The sequence below is a fragment of the Globicephala melas genome, chromosome 13, assembly GCF_963455315.2.
Source record: "Globicephala melas chromosome 13, mGloMel1.2, whole genome shotgun sequence".
NCBI lineage: Eukaryota > Metazoa > Chordata > Mammalia > Artiodactyla > Delphinidae > Globicephala > Globicephala melas.
The window spans coordinates 14,680,148-14,694,134 of NC_083326.1; the positions used below are offsets into that span (position 1 = coordinate 14,680,148).

The 13,987-nt window shown below is 42.1% G+C and overlaps 1 long non-coding RNA gene across 1 annotated transcript in view; it reads left to right on the forward strand.

Annotated features, from left to right (window-relative positions):
- Window positions 1-13,987, forward strand: part of LOC132598351 (uncharacterized) — a 38,611-nt gene that overhangs the window by 1,049 nt on the left and 23,575 nt on the right. The window contains exon 2 of the long non-coding RNA XR_009566425.1: window positions 2,296-2,390. This is a non-coding gene — a long non-coding RNA (uncharacterized lncRNA). The remainder of the gene's footprint in view (window positions 1-2,295; window positions 2,391-13,987) is intronic.

Sequence of the window (13,987 nt, forward strand, 5' to 3'; positions counted from 1 at the left end):
AGGGAGAAATAGAACCTGGACATTTGAGATAGTATTGGTCTTTGATTCAACAAATAAGTTCTGCATTTTAAAAGGGAATCTCCTTTGCCTTACCTAGAAAAAATATTGTCGAAATATTAATGATCATCCAGAGTTTTGTTTTTCATAAATGTCTTACTGAATTTTTTTTTCAAATCTGAGAATAAGCAGTATGATTTAAATAGCTTATTTCATTAGCTCTTCTAGAGTTCAGCAGGTGCTCTGTGTGAATTGTTCCATTTGTAGATTTCTTTTTTCATCTTTTTTTTTTTGGGCCGAGCCGTGTGCAGCATGTGGGATCTTAGTTCCCTAACCAGGGAACGAACCCACAACCCCTGCAGTGGAAGCTTGGAGTCCTAACCACTGGACCACCAGGGAAGTCCCTGTAGATGTATTCTCTCACAGTTGTGGCCTTTCCCGTCGCGGAGCACAGGCTCCGGACGCGCAGGCTCAGCGACCATGGCCCACGGGCCCAGCCACTCCGCGGCATATGGAATCTTCCCGGAACGGGGCACGAACCCGTGTCCCCTGCATCGGCAGGCGGACTCTCAACCACTGTGCCACCAGGGCAGTCCCTGTAGATGTATTCTTGATGTACTTGTGGGGAGAGGTGAACTGCCCGTCCTCTTATTCCTCCATCTTGACCCCTCTCCTCATTAGCTCTTAATGTGGGCTGTGAGTACCACATTAGCCCTAGGAGCTGTGTGCCCACATTATTTTAACTTATTTTTCATTGGCCTCCCAACTTACCTCCAGATTCATGGGCTATTACTATTAAATCTCTTTCTAGTGCTCAAATCAAACCTTTAAGTTGAATATGGATTTATGGCTCCCCATTCTTCAGTCTCCAGATGTAACTAAATGAAAGTACACTCCTCATTGCCACCTCAGCAACAGCAGGAACAAACATTTAGTGTCTGTATAGTACTTGTGGGTCATTGCTCCAGTCTCTTCAGGGTTTTCAATTCATAGGATTTAATCAGTTTACCTCCAATTCTTTCATCTCTGTGGGAACTAACTCTATGCCTTGCATAGAGTGAAAAATTAATAAATGTTACAGAAATGTTAACGTTTATCTTTATGGCAAATACTTAATGAATGCTTACTATCTGCCAGAAACTGCACTAAGCGCTCTGCACATATGAGCTTATTTATTTTATTTAAAAAATGTTCTTATTGAAGTACAGTTGATATACAGTATTACATAAGTTACAGGTGTACAATACTGTATAGTATTCACAATTTTTAAAGGTTATACTTCATTTACAGTTATTATAAAATATTGGCTATATTCTCTGTGTTGTGCAGTATATCCTTGTAGCTTATTTTATACAACAGCATATTGAAATACTTGTTTCTCCAGCCTGCTGGGCATCTAATGAGAGGTAGGTAGAAATATTTGAGGAAGGAGTCACTTACCAAGTAAAAAGATAAAACCTCATGAGATGAAGGCTTTTCTTTTCCCTGTTTGTCCTTCCTTCTGCCTGAAATGTGTATGCAATGACGGAGGGCAGCAGCCATCTTGTGACCATTAAGAATGATGGCCCAGGAAGCCAGAGGAACCCCACCTTTAGCAATTTTCTTGAGCCCCTCTGGCAGGGGAGTTCTGCCTATCTCCAGACTTCTATCTTCTGAGATAAGACTCTCACTCATTTAAGCCATTGTTTCCAGGTTTTGTTACCTGCAATCCTAACTGGTACCATAGCTCACATGCACTGAGTGCTACTATGTACCAGGCACTGTTCTGGGTGGTAAATATACATTCACTCATTTAAGAGGAAATTAACCCAATGTTTTCATTTACTCTGCTGCTACTGTTTCATGTATAAGAAACAGTCCTCTTAACGTACTTGACTGCCTTCCCTAAAATAACATGTTGGACATCTTAAAAGCTCTTCTCCAAGTTTTCGCCAGTTATAAACCAGTGATGAAGCACAAAGGCTTTGGAGTCAACTGACTGGGGGGTGACCCCTGGTTTTCCCAGCGTGTGGTCTTGGGCAAGGTGTTTAGCCTCTCTAAAGCTTGGTTTCCACATCTAGATAAGGGAGATTAATAACAGTACCTATGCCATTTAAAATTTTCCATTTTAGAAAGAATTCACTGCCTGGAACCCAGTAAGGTCTCAATAAACGTGAACTATTCTGCTGACATCTTTTCCCTTTTCCACTGATAGCAAAGAGAAGCCTAACTCAGCCCCATTAAATCAGTCACATCACGGTTGCTTTCATCAAGAAACACAGTCCATCACTTCTTCCCATCTCTTGTTTTCTCCTCAAGGTAAGAAAACACACCCAAGTTGCAGTCAGATTTGAACAGTGAACACTGAAGAACTCGTGACTTCATAGTAATGTAAACTGCCCGACATCTTTTAGGTAAGTAGCAGATAGTTTATGAATAGCCTCAGAGTCATGCCACAGATTTGGAAAGAGCAGAGCTAATATGGCTAATTTGGTCTATTTTAATTGTATTACAAATGCTATAGTAGTTAGTGCTAAAGAATTTGCCAATTACATTTAAATTTGCAATTTAATTTCTTCATGGTTACCTTTTAGTCAATGAATAAAATATAGGTAAGAATTGCCTTGGATGCAGTTTAGGTTAGGACAGAGAAGGGAGAATGATGCTATATTTGGCACAGTATGTGTCGACATCGGTTGTCTATGTATTAATATGTCATGTGTGGCTTAGGTATCCATAAGCTATCAAATAATATTTGTCTTAAGCAGTCGGTGTATGTGAAGATACTTTTCTTGGTCCTGTGATGTTTAAATAGACTAATTGACTCCATTCCAACCTTTAATATATAATTTTAAATGTGGAATTTCACCAAAATGTGAGATTTTGGTAAAATGTAAATTCCATCTTGGTAAATGTAAAATTAGGCCTGACACTTGAAAGAAGATATGTTGTTCACCATAAAACAGAACTGTTTAACTTTTCTTCATATATGAAAAGGTCAGTCATAATATGACCCTTTATACTTCCATTGGGACAAAACATTATCTTTCATTCCTTTGACAAATTCAAGGTAAAGCTAAGAAGGGGAAAAAAGGAAAGAAATAGTTGGCAGGAGAACAGAAAGCAAAAGAAGAGAGAAAGAAATGTTTGGAGAGGGGAGGAAAACGTTCTTATCTGAACTGTGATATCCTGAACCATTTTTGACCACAGAATAAATATTTGTAGATACTGATTTCCCAATGCAAAATGACAAAGACCAGTAAAGGGAGGTTAAGCAAAACACTTAAATTGGGAGTCAAAGTTCGATGTAAAGAAAGGGGACATTAACATAGATAGGGAATAATCGCACCCCTCCACTATATATTAAAGAAGAATTGAACCAGAGCTTTTAGGAGTTTATTTCTCCATTCTCTGGAGATAAAGTCTTTTGCACACATTTGGAATGCTGGAGCCTATTCAATATGGAAACTGAAAGAAATCTCAGTGACATGTGAGGCAATAACAAAAATTTGTCAGCTACTGGCTAGCTCAATAAGTAAAGGATTTTTTATTTAATTCTTTCAAAGTTGTGGCACCCATGGCAAGATGATGCTGGAAAGAGAATAATTTGTTAATAAGAAATCTCCAGCAATGCAAATCTCCCACCAGACCAAAAAAATGCTTTAAGCAATTTAGGTCAGAATTAGGGGTTTTTTTCTCTCCTCTCTCCAGAACGGCAAGCATATAGTAAAACCATATTATTTCAAACTTCCCACTTTATACAAAATTAAATTCCAGGTGAATTAAAAATCTACACGTGAAAAAGCAAAATTATAAATCTTTTAGAGGAAAATATAAGTGAATATATTTATGACTTCAGTGTAGGAAAATATTTCTTTCAAACAAACACAAAAGCTCAACCCATAAGGAAGAAATATTGATATACTCACCTACTGAAAATTCACAAAAACTTTTATTCAACAAAAGTCACACTAAACAAAGTGGAAGAAAATGTCACATACAGGAAGAATATAATTTCTATGCATAAATCTGGCAAGGGATCAGTATCTAGAACAGAAGAAGAACTCCTTGAAATCTATAAGAAAAAACATACATCCCAATTAAAAAAGAAAAAAAAAGGAGATTACAATAGGGCATTCCCCCAAGAGGAAATCTGAATTGCCAAGAAATAAATGTTAAGATTTATCCCAAGTAATGTGAATTAAATCAGAGAAATTGAAATTAAAACAATGGGATACCATTTCCTAGTTATCAGACTAGTAAAAATTTAGAAGTATGATAATATCAAATACTAGCTAGTATATAGAGAAATGGGAACTTCCAGACACTCCCCTCACCAAAGACACATATTCTTGTTAGCAAAGAGTCGGGGATGAAATCTATAGTCCATGAGACACTTCAGTTAGCTTTAGAATTCGATATGATAATCCTTATTTTTGCTTAAGCTAGCTGGAAAGGATTCCACTTAGCTGCAGCAAAAATGGTGTTAAAACTACGGTTACGTGTCAGTTCTTTGCTTGCATTAGTGGAACCTCATAATGACGTCGAATCAATTGTATTTGAAAATGGCATTGTCTGCTTGCTTCTTGAATGCGATTATCCATTCATGCATGCATGCGTTTACTCCTATTTACTCATCAAATATAATTGAGTGCTCCCATATATATGGAATCTAAAAAAAAAAAGGTTCTGATGAATCTTGGGGCAGGACAGGAATAAAGATGCAGACATAGAGAATGGACTTGAGGACACGGGGAGGGGGAAGGGTAAGCTGGGACAAAGTGAGAGAGTGGCATGGACATATATACACTACCAAATGTAAAATAGATAGCTAGTGGGAAGCAGCCGCATAGCACAGGGAGATCAGCTTGGTGCTTTGTGACCTCCTAGAGGGGTGGGATAGAGAGAGTGGGAGGGAGGTGCGAGAGGGAGGGGATCTGGGGATATATGTATACCCGTGGCTGATTCACTTTGTTGTGCAGCGGAGACTGGCACAGCATTGTGGGGCAATTATACTCCAATAAAGATGTTAAAAAAAAAAGAAAGCCACTATACTTCGAACTCCCAGTTTCCTCTAGTGCAGCGGTCCCCAAACTTTCTGGCACCAGGGACCGGTTTCGTGGAAGACAATTTTTCCACGGACCGGGCGTGGTGGTGGTGGGGGTGGTTTTGGGATGATTCAAGAGCATTACATTTATTGTGCACTTTATTTCTATTATTATTACACTGTAATATATAATGAAGTAATTATACAACTCACCATAATGCAGAATCAGTGGGAGCCCTGAGCTTGTCTTCCTGCAACTATATGTTCCCCTTTGGGGGTGATGGGAGACAGTGACACTGAAGTGTGTTGCTTATGTCCATCTACTCTGTAATCTCGTTTTAGTTGCCTATCACTGCAGAAAACCCTGCTTCACAAAGATAGGATGATGGAAATGGAAGCAGACTTTTCAGTGCTTTTGTGGCAATCTCAGGATATTCCGCCGTGACTTTAACCCAGAACGTGCGGAGATTTGAAGTTGTCTCAAACATACTCTTAAGGCCACCGTCATTTGCGATCTCAAGCAGTTGATCCTCTTCTAGCACGGACAGAGTCGATTCACCAGGTTTATTCACAAATGGGTCACAGATCCATTCCTTCCCAGTTCGGGGGGCTCTTTTGTGGTTGGGAAGTAATGCTCAAACTCTTTTGAAAGCTGAGATAGATGAGCAGTTTTGAAGGTTTCATGGTTTCGTTGGATAGCTGGTTACCCCATGTTGTACAAAGTGGGCTTGGAGAACGTGAATCACCTGTTGCAATGAACCTGTAATTTAAGTAGGACTCTTGGTTTTTCTTTTAAATGCAGCTTTCTTTTTGTTGGCAGCCTCAGAGTCTTCTGCTCTCTCATCATTGGGTCGTCCCCCTTTTCAAAGAAGCTCTCCAGCAATGTTTGTTTTTTTACCCGTTTTGGCTAGGGTTAGCTTGTGGCCTTACCAAAACTGTGACTGAGACAAGTGCGCAGTGCAGGAAAGAGGCGCAGATGCAAGTGGTAAATAAAATAATGGGCAGGCCACGCGTGGACTAAAATAAGTGTCGAATTCTGACTTAAAGCCTGCCACCAGACGCAGCTTAACTGTCACTTGCCACTCACTGATAGGGTTTTGATAAAAGCCTGCAAACAATTGATTTATTATGGTCCCTGTGCCGTCAAACCTCTCTGCTAATGATAATCTGTATTAGCAGCCGTTCCCCAGCGCTAGCATCGCCGCCTCAGCTCCACCTCAGATCATCAGGCATTAGATTCTCATAAGGAGCACGCAGCCTAGATCCCTCGCATGCGCAGTTCACAGGTTTGTGCTCCTATGAGAATCTAATGAGGATGTTGATCCAACAGGGGGCGGAGCTCAGGCAGTGGTGAGGGTGATGGGGATGAATGGCTCACTCGCCCGCCGCTCACCTCCTGCTGTGCGGCCTGGTTCCTATCAGGCCATGGACCAGTACCCGTCCATGGCCCGGGGGTTGCGGACCCCTGCTCTAGTGGACTTTTTGTTTATAACAGCGCCTCCCGACTTTCCCTTCTCCTCAACAAAACGTTTCTTCTCCTTCTTTGCTGGACTTGCATGTGGTTTACTATAGTTGCGTGTCTTGAATTGCAGTTGTTTTCTGCTCCCAAATAAACTTGCTTTGCTGGTATAATAAAAAAAAATATTGAGTGCTCCGCTATACTAGAGGCAAGGTAGTAGGAATACAACTTCCTGGGAGATTTCAGACTTAAGCTTAAAAAATTGTTATAAAATGTTAATAGAGGCTTCCCTGGTGGCACAGTGGTTAAGAATCAGCCTGCCAATGCAGGAGACACGGGTTTGAGCCGTGGTCTGGGAAGATGCCACGTGCCGCAGAGCAACTAAGCCCGTGTGCCACAACTACTGAGCCTGCGCTCTAGAGCCCGTGAGCCACAACTACTGAAGCCCACAGGCCTAGAGCCTGTGCTCTGCAACAAGAGAAGCCCACGCACTGCAACGAAGATCCAACTCAGCCAAAAAAAAAAAAAAAAAAAAATTAATAAATGGGATGCTTTCAGCTGCAAGAATGAAAAAACTCAATTTGAAACAATAGGGAAACCTGGCATTGGACAGAACTGTAAGTTAGAGGTAGGTCGGGCTGGGTGCAGGAAGGTATAAGCCATCTCTGCTCTGCATCTTGGAAATGTCTGTGGCCCTACCTTGCACTGACTTTGTCCTCAGGTTTCTCTCCAAGTCCTAAGATGGCGGTTTCTTCCTCATGTTCCACGAGAGATAGAAAATCTCTCTTCCAACCTTGGAATAAAATTTCCACCCTTCATTTGATGAGGTCCGCTTAGGTTACATGTCCATCTTTGGAACATTAACAGTAGACAGGGGAAGACCATGCACTGACTCAATTACTGGTAAAGAGCATGGGATTAGGAGGTGTGGTTAAGAACCATGGTTCTCAAACTTTAGTGGGATTCAGAATCACCTGGGGAGCCCCACGCCCAGCCTTTCTAGATAACATAGTAGGCTGAGGATAGGATGTAGGAATTTGCATTGCTAACAAGTTCCAGGTGATGCTAATTATGTTTGGGGACTACGTGTTGACAATCACCGGCCTAGACAAATCATGGTCTATCCTAGGAGCTGAAGATGGGGTCGGCTCCCAAGCCACATGGGCTATATGTGTGAGGGGGTGAATATCTAACCAAAGCCAGGAGCTCAGTTCAGAAGGAAGAAAGTTGAAATGAAAGACTGGAAGGCAACCAACAATGTCTCCACTCTTTAAGCAACAACACGATAATGTCTTATAGAGTTTATAGATTACTAAGGATGCAAAATGAAAGAGTGATCTAAGTTAGGAGGATGTGATAACATGATTATAAGAACAAAGAGTTTTTCAGTTCAAGATTACACTATCGTTTAAATAATCAGTTTTTAATCAACAAGTATACAAGTATATATATTCTTTTTCATATTCTTTTCCATTGTGGTTGATCCCAGGATATTGGATATAGTTCCCTGTGCTATACAGTAGGACCTTGTTTATCCATTCTCTATAATAGTTTGCATCTGCTAATCCCAAACTCCTAATCCATCCCATATCCCCACTCTCCCCTCCCCCTTGGCAACCATAAGTCTTGAACAAAACTACTTTAAAACACTGTCAAAGAAAATCTCAGTTTCCATGGGTAACCACTCCAAGATTTACCAAACCTCTCTAAAAGCAAATCACTCTGATGGCTTATTGAAGGTGCCACGGTCAAAGTCAATTTCCTGGTTTTTCCCACATACCATGATTAAGCTATGAACAAATGTAATTAAATGATTCTCATATAACCTTTCTAATAATTCCTATTCTGACTACTACAGTTGAACAGAATGAGGGCTGCGTGATGCCTTATACACAATAGATGCTTAAATATGGTTAAAGGTGGTACACAGCTGAGGAATATAACCATGAACACACAAAGCTGTGTATGTAATCAGTCAAGCATTCTGAGAGACTAGGATTTTAGCAGTTTGCAGACAACTCCTTCAGGAACCTGAATGAATTATTTGAGGTGCCGAATCACCAATGATGCTTATTTCTAATTCGATTCGGTTCAACTTCCTAAACACTTTTTGGATGGATGCCTGTGAGATTCCAGGCTCTGTACTATTTTGAGTTTGATACTTTAATGTTGAGGACTATTAATAATATTTAAGATTTTAAGACAGGTTTTTTAATCTTCTGGAACTACACTCAATAATTTCATTATAGTCTAAATGAATAAAAACCTAGTAACGCTAAATGTACACTTTCATGACAAATCTCATTCAATACCTGCACTTACTCGTATTTTCCTTATTTCCAAAGCCATCTCAAGAGGCATCCCATTAGGTGCATTCTAAGAGTCCCTCCTTTCCACTAATCTTGCTTTGAGGCCTGTATAATGTTAGGGAAAATACTACAGGGCCCCAACGTTTTCCCCCAAAGTGTTTACTTTGTTTTTTTAAAAATAGTTTCTTCCATTCTCTTGTTTGTGCATAACTGGTCCATGAAGCCTTGTAATTGTGTGAATGCATAGAGCAAAAATCTGCAATTATGATAAAAATATGTCCTTAAGTTGAAAGCATGAGTTATCAAAGACAAATGGGTACGGGCTCCTGCGCCAGAATGAATCTGCTCAATATTGACATAGCGAATTGTCCGGAGGAGGTTAAACTGCAACTCGAAAAGCAGGCAGAGGAACAGTGAGTGACAGGGCCTTTATGGGGGGGCAGTGCCTCCCAGTGGGAGAGTTCATCTTCTTCCTCAAAGAGACGCCTTCAGGGATCATGTAACTTGAATTCCCTGTGAATTCAGTGTCATCTTAGCTTGACCAGCTCTGGAAGAACATATTAACCTCCGCTTGTGATTTTCAGAAAACCATTCTAATTTAGCAAGTAATTAAGGGTCACATGCAGGATAAAGAGCTAGATAATCTTGGATTACCCACAGGAAGCTTTGTCTCCAAGGCAACCCCCCGATGAAGGGGCTGTTAATTCGAAGGCCAGTCGGTTAATGAACTGGGAATGGTAACTGGCTCTCAGACCCGGTCGAACCAGGGAAATGGAAATAACAATTATATTGCTATTGAATGATTCAGTGGTAGAAAATAAATGCTTCAAAAGCCAGCAGAGGCAAAACATTTCAAGAAAGGATATAATTGTCACTGTTCTGCTAGACCAAGCCTAGGGATCTAAAATTAGCTTATCTTGAATTCAAGCTATGCCAATCTTTATTTATGAATTTTAGCCTCATCTCCAGCTGAATCCTCTGGTTTCAGTGCTTTCTATGACCTAATTACCCCACAGCCTCATTTCTCCAGAGGGGCAGCCTCAGTAACCAGACCAGGCTGGGAGAGTGGCCTAAGGGACCTTTGGAAGAAGAGACAAAAGTGGCATTGTCCATCAGAGTCTTTGATATCTCACGCTGGGCTAAAAAATAAGATGAGGTTGCACAGATGAGCACCCTAAGAGGATTTTTAGGCCAGGTTGGTAAAGGTGGAAGGGAAGCATGCAGCCGACCTAATGAGAGAGGCTGGGATAAGATGAGCAGAAAAACAAAGACAGCCCCACTCGGAAAACTCAGAGGGACAGAGTGGAAAATTGAAGTGCCCTTGCTGATTTCTTACGGCTCCTCTCTTTTTGTTTTTCCCAATGGCCAAGTTTGGGTCTTACGTTCTCCATAAAGCTTTCTACAATTCTTGAGCCCTTATTTACTTCTCTCCTCTAAACGTTCACTGAACCACATTTCACACTCAACTGTATATTCTGTTTCAAGGCTTATTAACAGTTTCACCTGCCCTGATTTTGTGTCTCATGGCTTGTAATTCATGGTATATTTATTCAGTATTCTAGAAACATGTACTGAGACTCAAGGGTGAGGTGGGCACCATGCTAAATGCCAGCGATACAGAGATGAATAAAATGTGGTGTCTGACAGAAGGACCTCACAGTGAAGGGAGTGAAGGAGGCAGGTAAGCGAGCAGAAATGTGTCGTGAACTCTGAGAGGGATGTAAACGCAGCTGGACGTACCTCTGGTGCCGTATGTTCTTGGATGTTCCGTAACAAGAAAGAGAGCTAGTGACACGAAAGATGATTTATCACCAAGGCCGATGGCATGGTTGATGATAACACCGTGAAGAAAAGTTTTGAGGACATACTGGCAGTGAAAACTTTTAGCTCATAATCACAAAGTCAAGAAAAAGAAGAAAAGCAGAAAGTAGTGAATTTCTGGGTTAAGGTAGAAAAGAGTAAGGAGCAAGGAAGATATTTTGGTGAAGATTTACTCTAGCCTCCTTGCCAGGAATATAAGACCAGCACGATGTGTTTTCAGAGTCTGCCGAGGTATACATCCTTCTGAGCTAATTCTTCCATCAGGACGGATTTGAGTGTGTGAGAGAGGAAAGTGAGCCCAAACCGACCAGGTGTAGATGACAGGAAATGGAAAGAGAATTCCCTTTAAATGTGGCACTAAATTGGAAAAGGACAGGTTTCACAGTCATAGGGAACTAGTCTTAGGATTCCTTGAAACAGATGTAAAGGCTGATGGGATTTATGAAGATTGGATGTTTATTTAGGAAACTGTTTTAATGATAAAAGAATGAAGGACCAATTCTGACAAAAAATGAGAAAGACCAAAGGACACCTATGGGAATCCCTTGGTGGTCCAGTGGTTAGAACTTGGCACTTTCACTGCTGGGGCCCAGTTCAAGCCCTGGCTGGGGAGCTAAGATCCCACAAGCTGGGTGGTGTTGCCAAAAAAAAAAAAAAAAGAAGAAGGAAACGTATCTGACAGACTAAATCTCAGAATGCTCTGGGGAGGTGAGACCCAAGTAAGATCACTGAGGGAGAAGCAGGGCGCCAAAGAAGGGCCAAAGAAATTCGGAGTCTTCAGGCCCAAAGGCAAAAACGAGAAAAGGAGATGTCAGCTCTACCGAGGGAAATGGAAAACACTTCCTTGTATAGTGAAGGCACTCGAGTGGGGAAAATGGGCTGCTTTATTAGATGGGGCACAGGAAGCTCAGACTGGAAAGAGATGACTCAGCTATGTTCACGCAGCCACGTGAGTTTACAGAGGGAAATGGAACAGGCAGAGGTAAGGGGGCATCTTGTTTTCCTTTCTCTGAGTATTTGTAAACAGATATAAAAGCACTGGGGTGGAAGGGGAGGTAGATTGAGAGCAGAGACAATGAACACACCTGTTGGGATGTACAGTCGGCTCTCCGCATCTGTGAGTTCTGCATCCTTCGATTCAATCAACTGCAGATCAAAAATGTTCGGCGAGGGGCTTCCCTGGTGGCGCAGTGGTTGAGAGTCCGCCTGCCGATGCAGGGGACACGGGTTCGTGCCCCGGTCCGGGAAGATCCCACATGCCGCGGAGCGGCTGGGCCCGTGAGCCATGGCTGCTGAGCCTGCGCGTCCGGAGCCTGTGCTCCGCAATGGGAGAGGCCACAACAGTGAGAGGCCCGTGTACCACAAAAAAAAAAAAAAAAAAGTTCGGCGAAAAAAATTCCAGAACATTCCAAAAAGCAAAATTTGAATCTGCTGCTTGCTGGCAACTATTTACATCGCATTTACATTGTATTAGGTGTTATAAGTATCTAGAGGTGATTTAAAGTATACGGGAGGATGTGTATAGGTTATATGCAAACACTGTGCCATTTTAGATAAGGGACTTGAGCATCCTTGGATCTTGGTTTTTGTGAGGTTCCTGGAACCAACCCCCCTCAGATACCCAGGGACGACTGTAGAGGTAAACTGAAGCTATTTGTCTGTTTAAATTATCTGGAAATATGCAGAAAGATGCTCCAGGCCTGTCATTAAGGTAATAATTATAACCTGCTCTGGGTTAAATTTCAGATGTGCATAGCCACAACTGAAAACCAGGGAGATGTGCAAGAAAGGCCTGAAACTGTAACCAACCCATTCATTCATTCAGTAAGCATTCATTGTGCACTTATATGTGTGAGCACAGCTCTAAGCATGAGGGAGAGAGCAGTGAACCAGACAGAGGAGGCCTTGGTCTTGTAGAGTTTTACACTCTAATCTGGGGAAAGAGACAATAAAACTACCAAGAAATTTTCAAAAAGAAAATTTCAGGGCTTCCCTGGTGGCGCAGTGGTTGAGAGTCCGCCTGCCAATGTAGGGAACACGGGTTCGTGCCCCTGTCCGGGAAGATCCCACATGTCGCGGAGCGGCTGGGCCCGTGAGCCATGGCCGCTGAGCCTGTGCATCCGGAGCCTGTGCTCTGCAACGGGAGAGGCCACAACAGTGAGAGGCCCGCGTACCACAAAAAAAAAAAAGAAAAGAAAAGAAAAGAAAATTTCAAATTGTGATATCGATAAATGCTGCAAAAGCAAGGAACAACAATAACAAAACAAACAGAAATGGGGTTGAGAGTGTGATTGGTGGGGCTGGGTGGACAGGGCGACCCGGTGCTTTAGGTAGAGGGTTCTGGGAGGGCCTCTCTATGGGGGACACATCTGATTGGAGGCCTGAGGGGTAGAGAGGCAGCCAAGTGAGGATCAGGGGCAGAGTGTCCCAGGCAGAGGGGACAGAAAGCACAACGTCCCTGGGGCGGGAAAGGAAGCACGGAATGACTGGAGTGTGACCGACGGAAACAGAATCTGTATTTTAACAAGATCCAAGGGATGAATGGGTGTGTGAAACTTTGAGAAGCACTGCTGTCATATTTGTGTTTTTAAAAGACTCTAAGAAAAACCTACGAAGATGGTTATAATTTTCTTTCTTTCTTTTTTTTTTTTTGGTACGCGGGCCTCTCACTATCGTGGCCGCTCCCGTTGTGGAGCACAGGCTCCGGACACGCAGACTCAGCGGCCATGGCTCACGGGCCCAGCCGCTCCGCGGCATGTGGGATCTTCCCGGACTGGAGCACAAACCCGTGTCCCCTGCATCAGCAGGCAGACTCTCAACCACTGCGCCACCAGGGAGGCCCGAACTCGTGGCTTTTTAACATATTTGATGTGTTTCATTTTATTTTATTTTTTAACATATTTGATGTGTTTTCATCCACTTCAGTTATTACCCTTAATGATGCTCAAATCATTCCGGTGCCTTCTGAGTCCTGTTGATACAGTCCCAATAATCTTTGATAGCTTTCTTGCTTTCTGAACTTTTCAAATCATGGAATCTTAATTTGCATTTCTTTTATTAGTAGTGATGTACAGGGGCTTTTCATGTATTTAACTGGGTGTATTTTGAGTTTGCAGCTAACCAATGCATGGGCCAGGCAGGTGGTGGGCTGTTCTTAAGAGCACTGAACTGTGAACCAGGAGCTCTGTTCTCTAATCTTGCCATTGGGATGACATATAAGGAAGTCACTTATCTTTTAGGATCATTTCTTCCTTATCACATTGTGGGGGGAGGGTGCCTCTATAATCTTTAAATGTCCCTCTCAATCTAAAATGCTGAGATCTTAATTCCTGGATCTCATGTGCCCCTGAATTCCTATAAAGATGTTTATCCAAT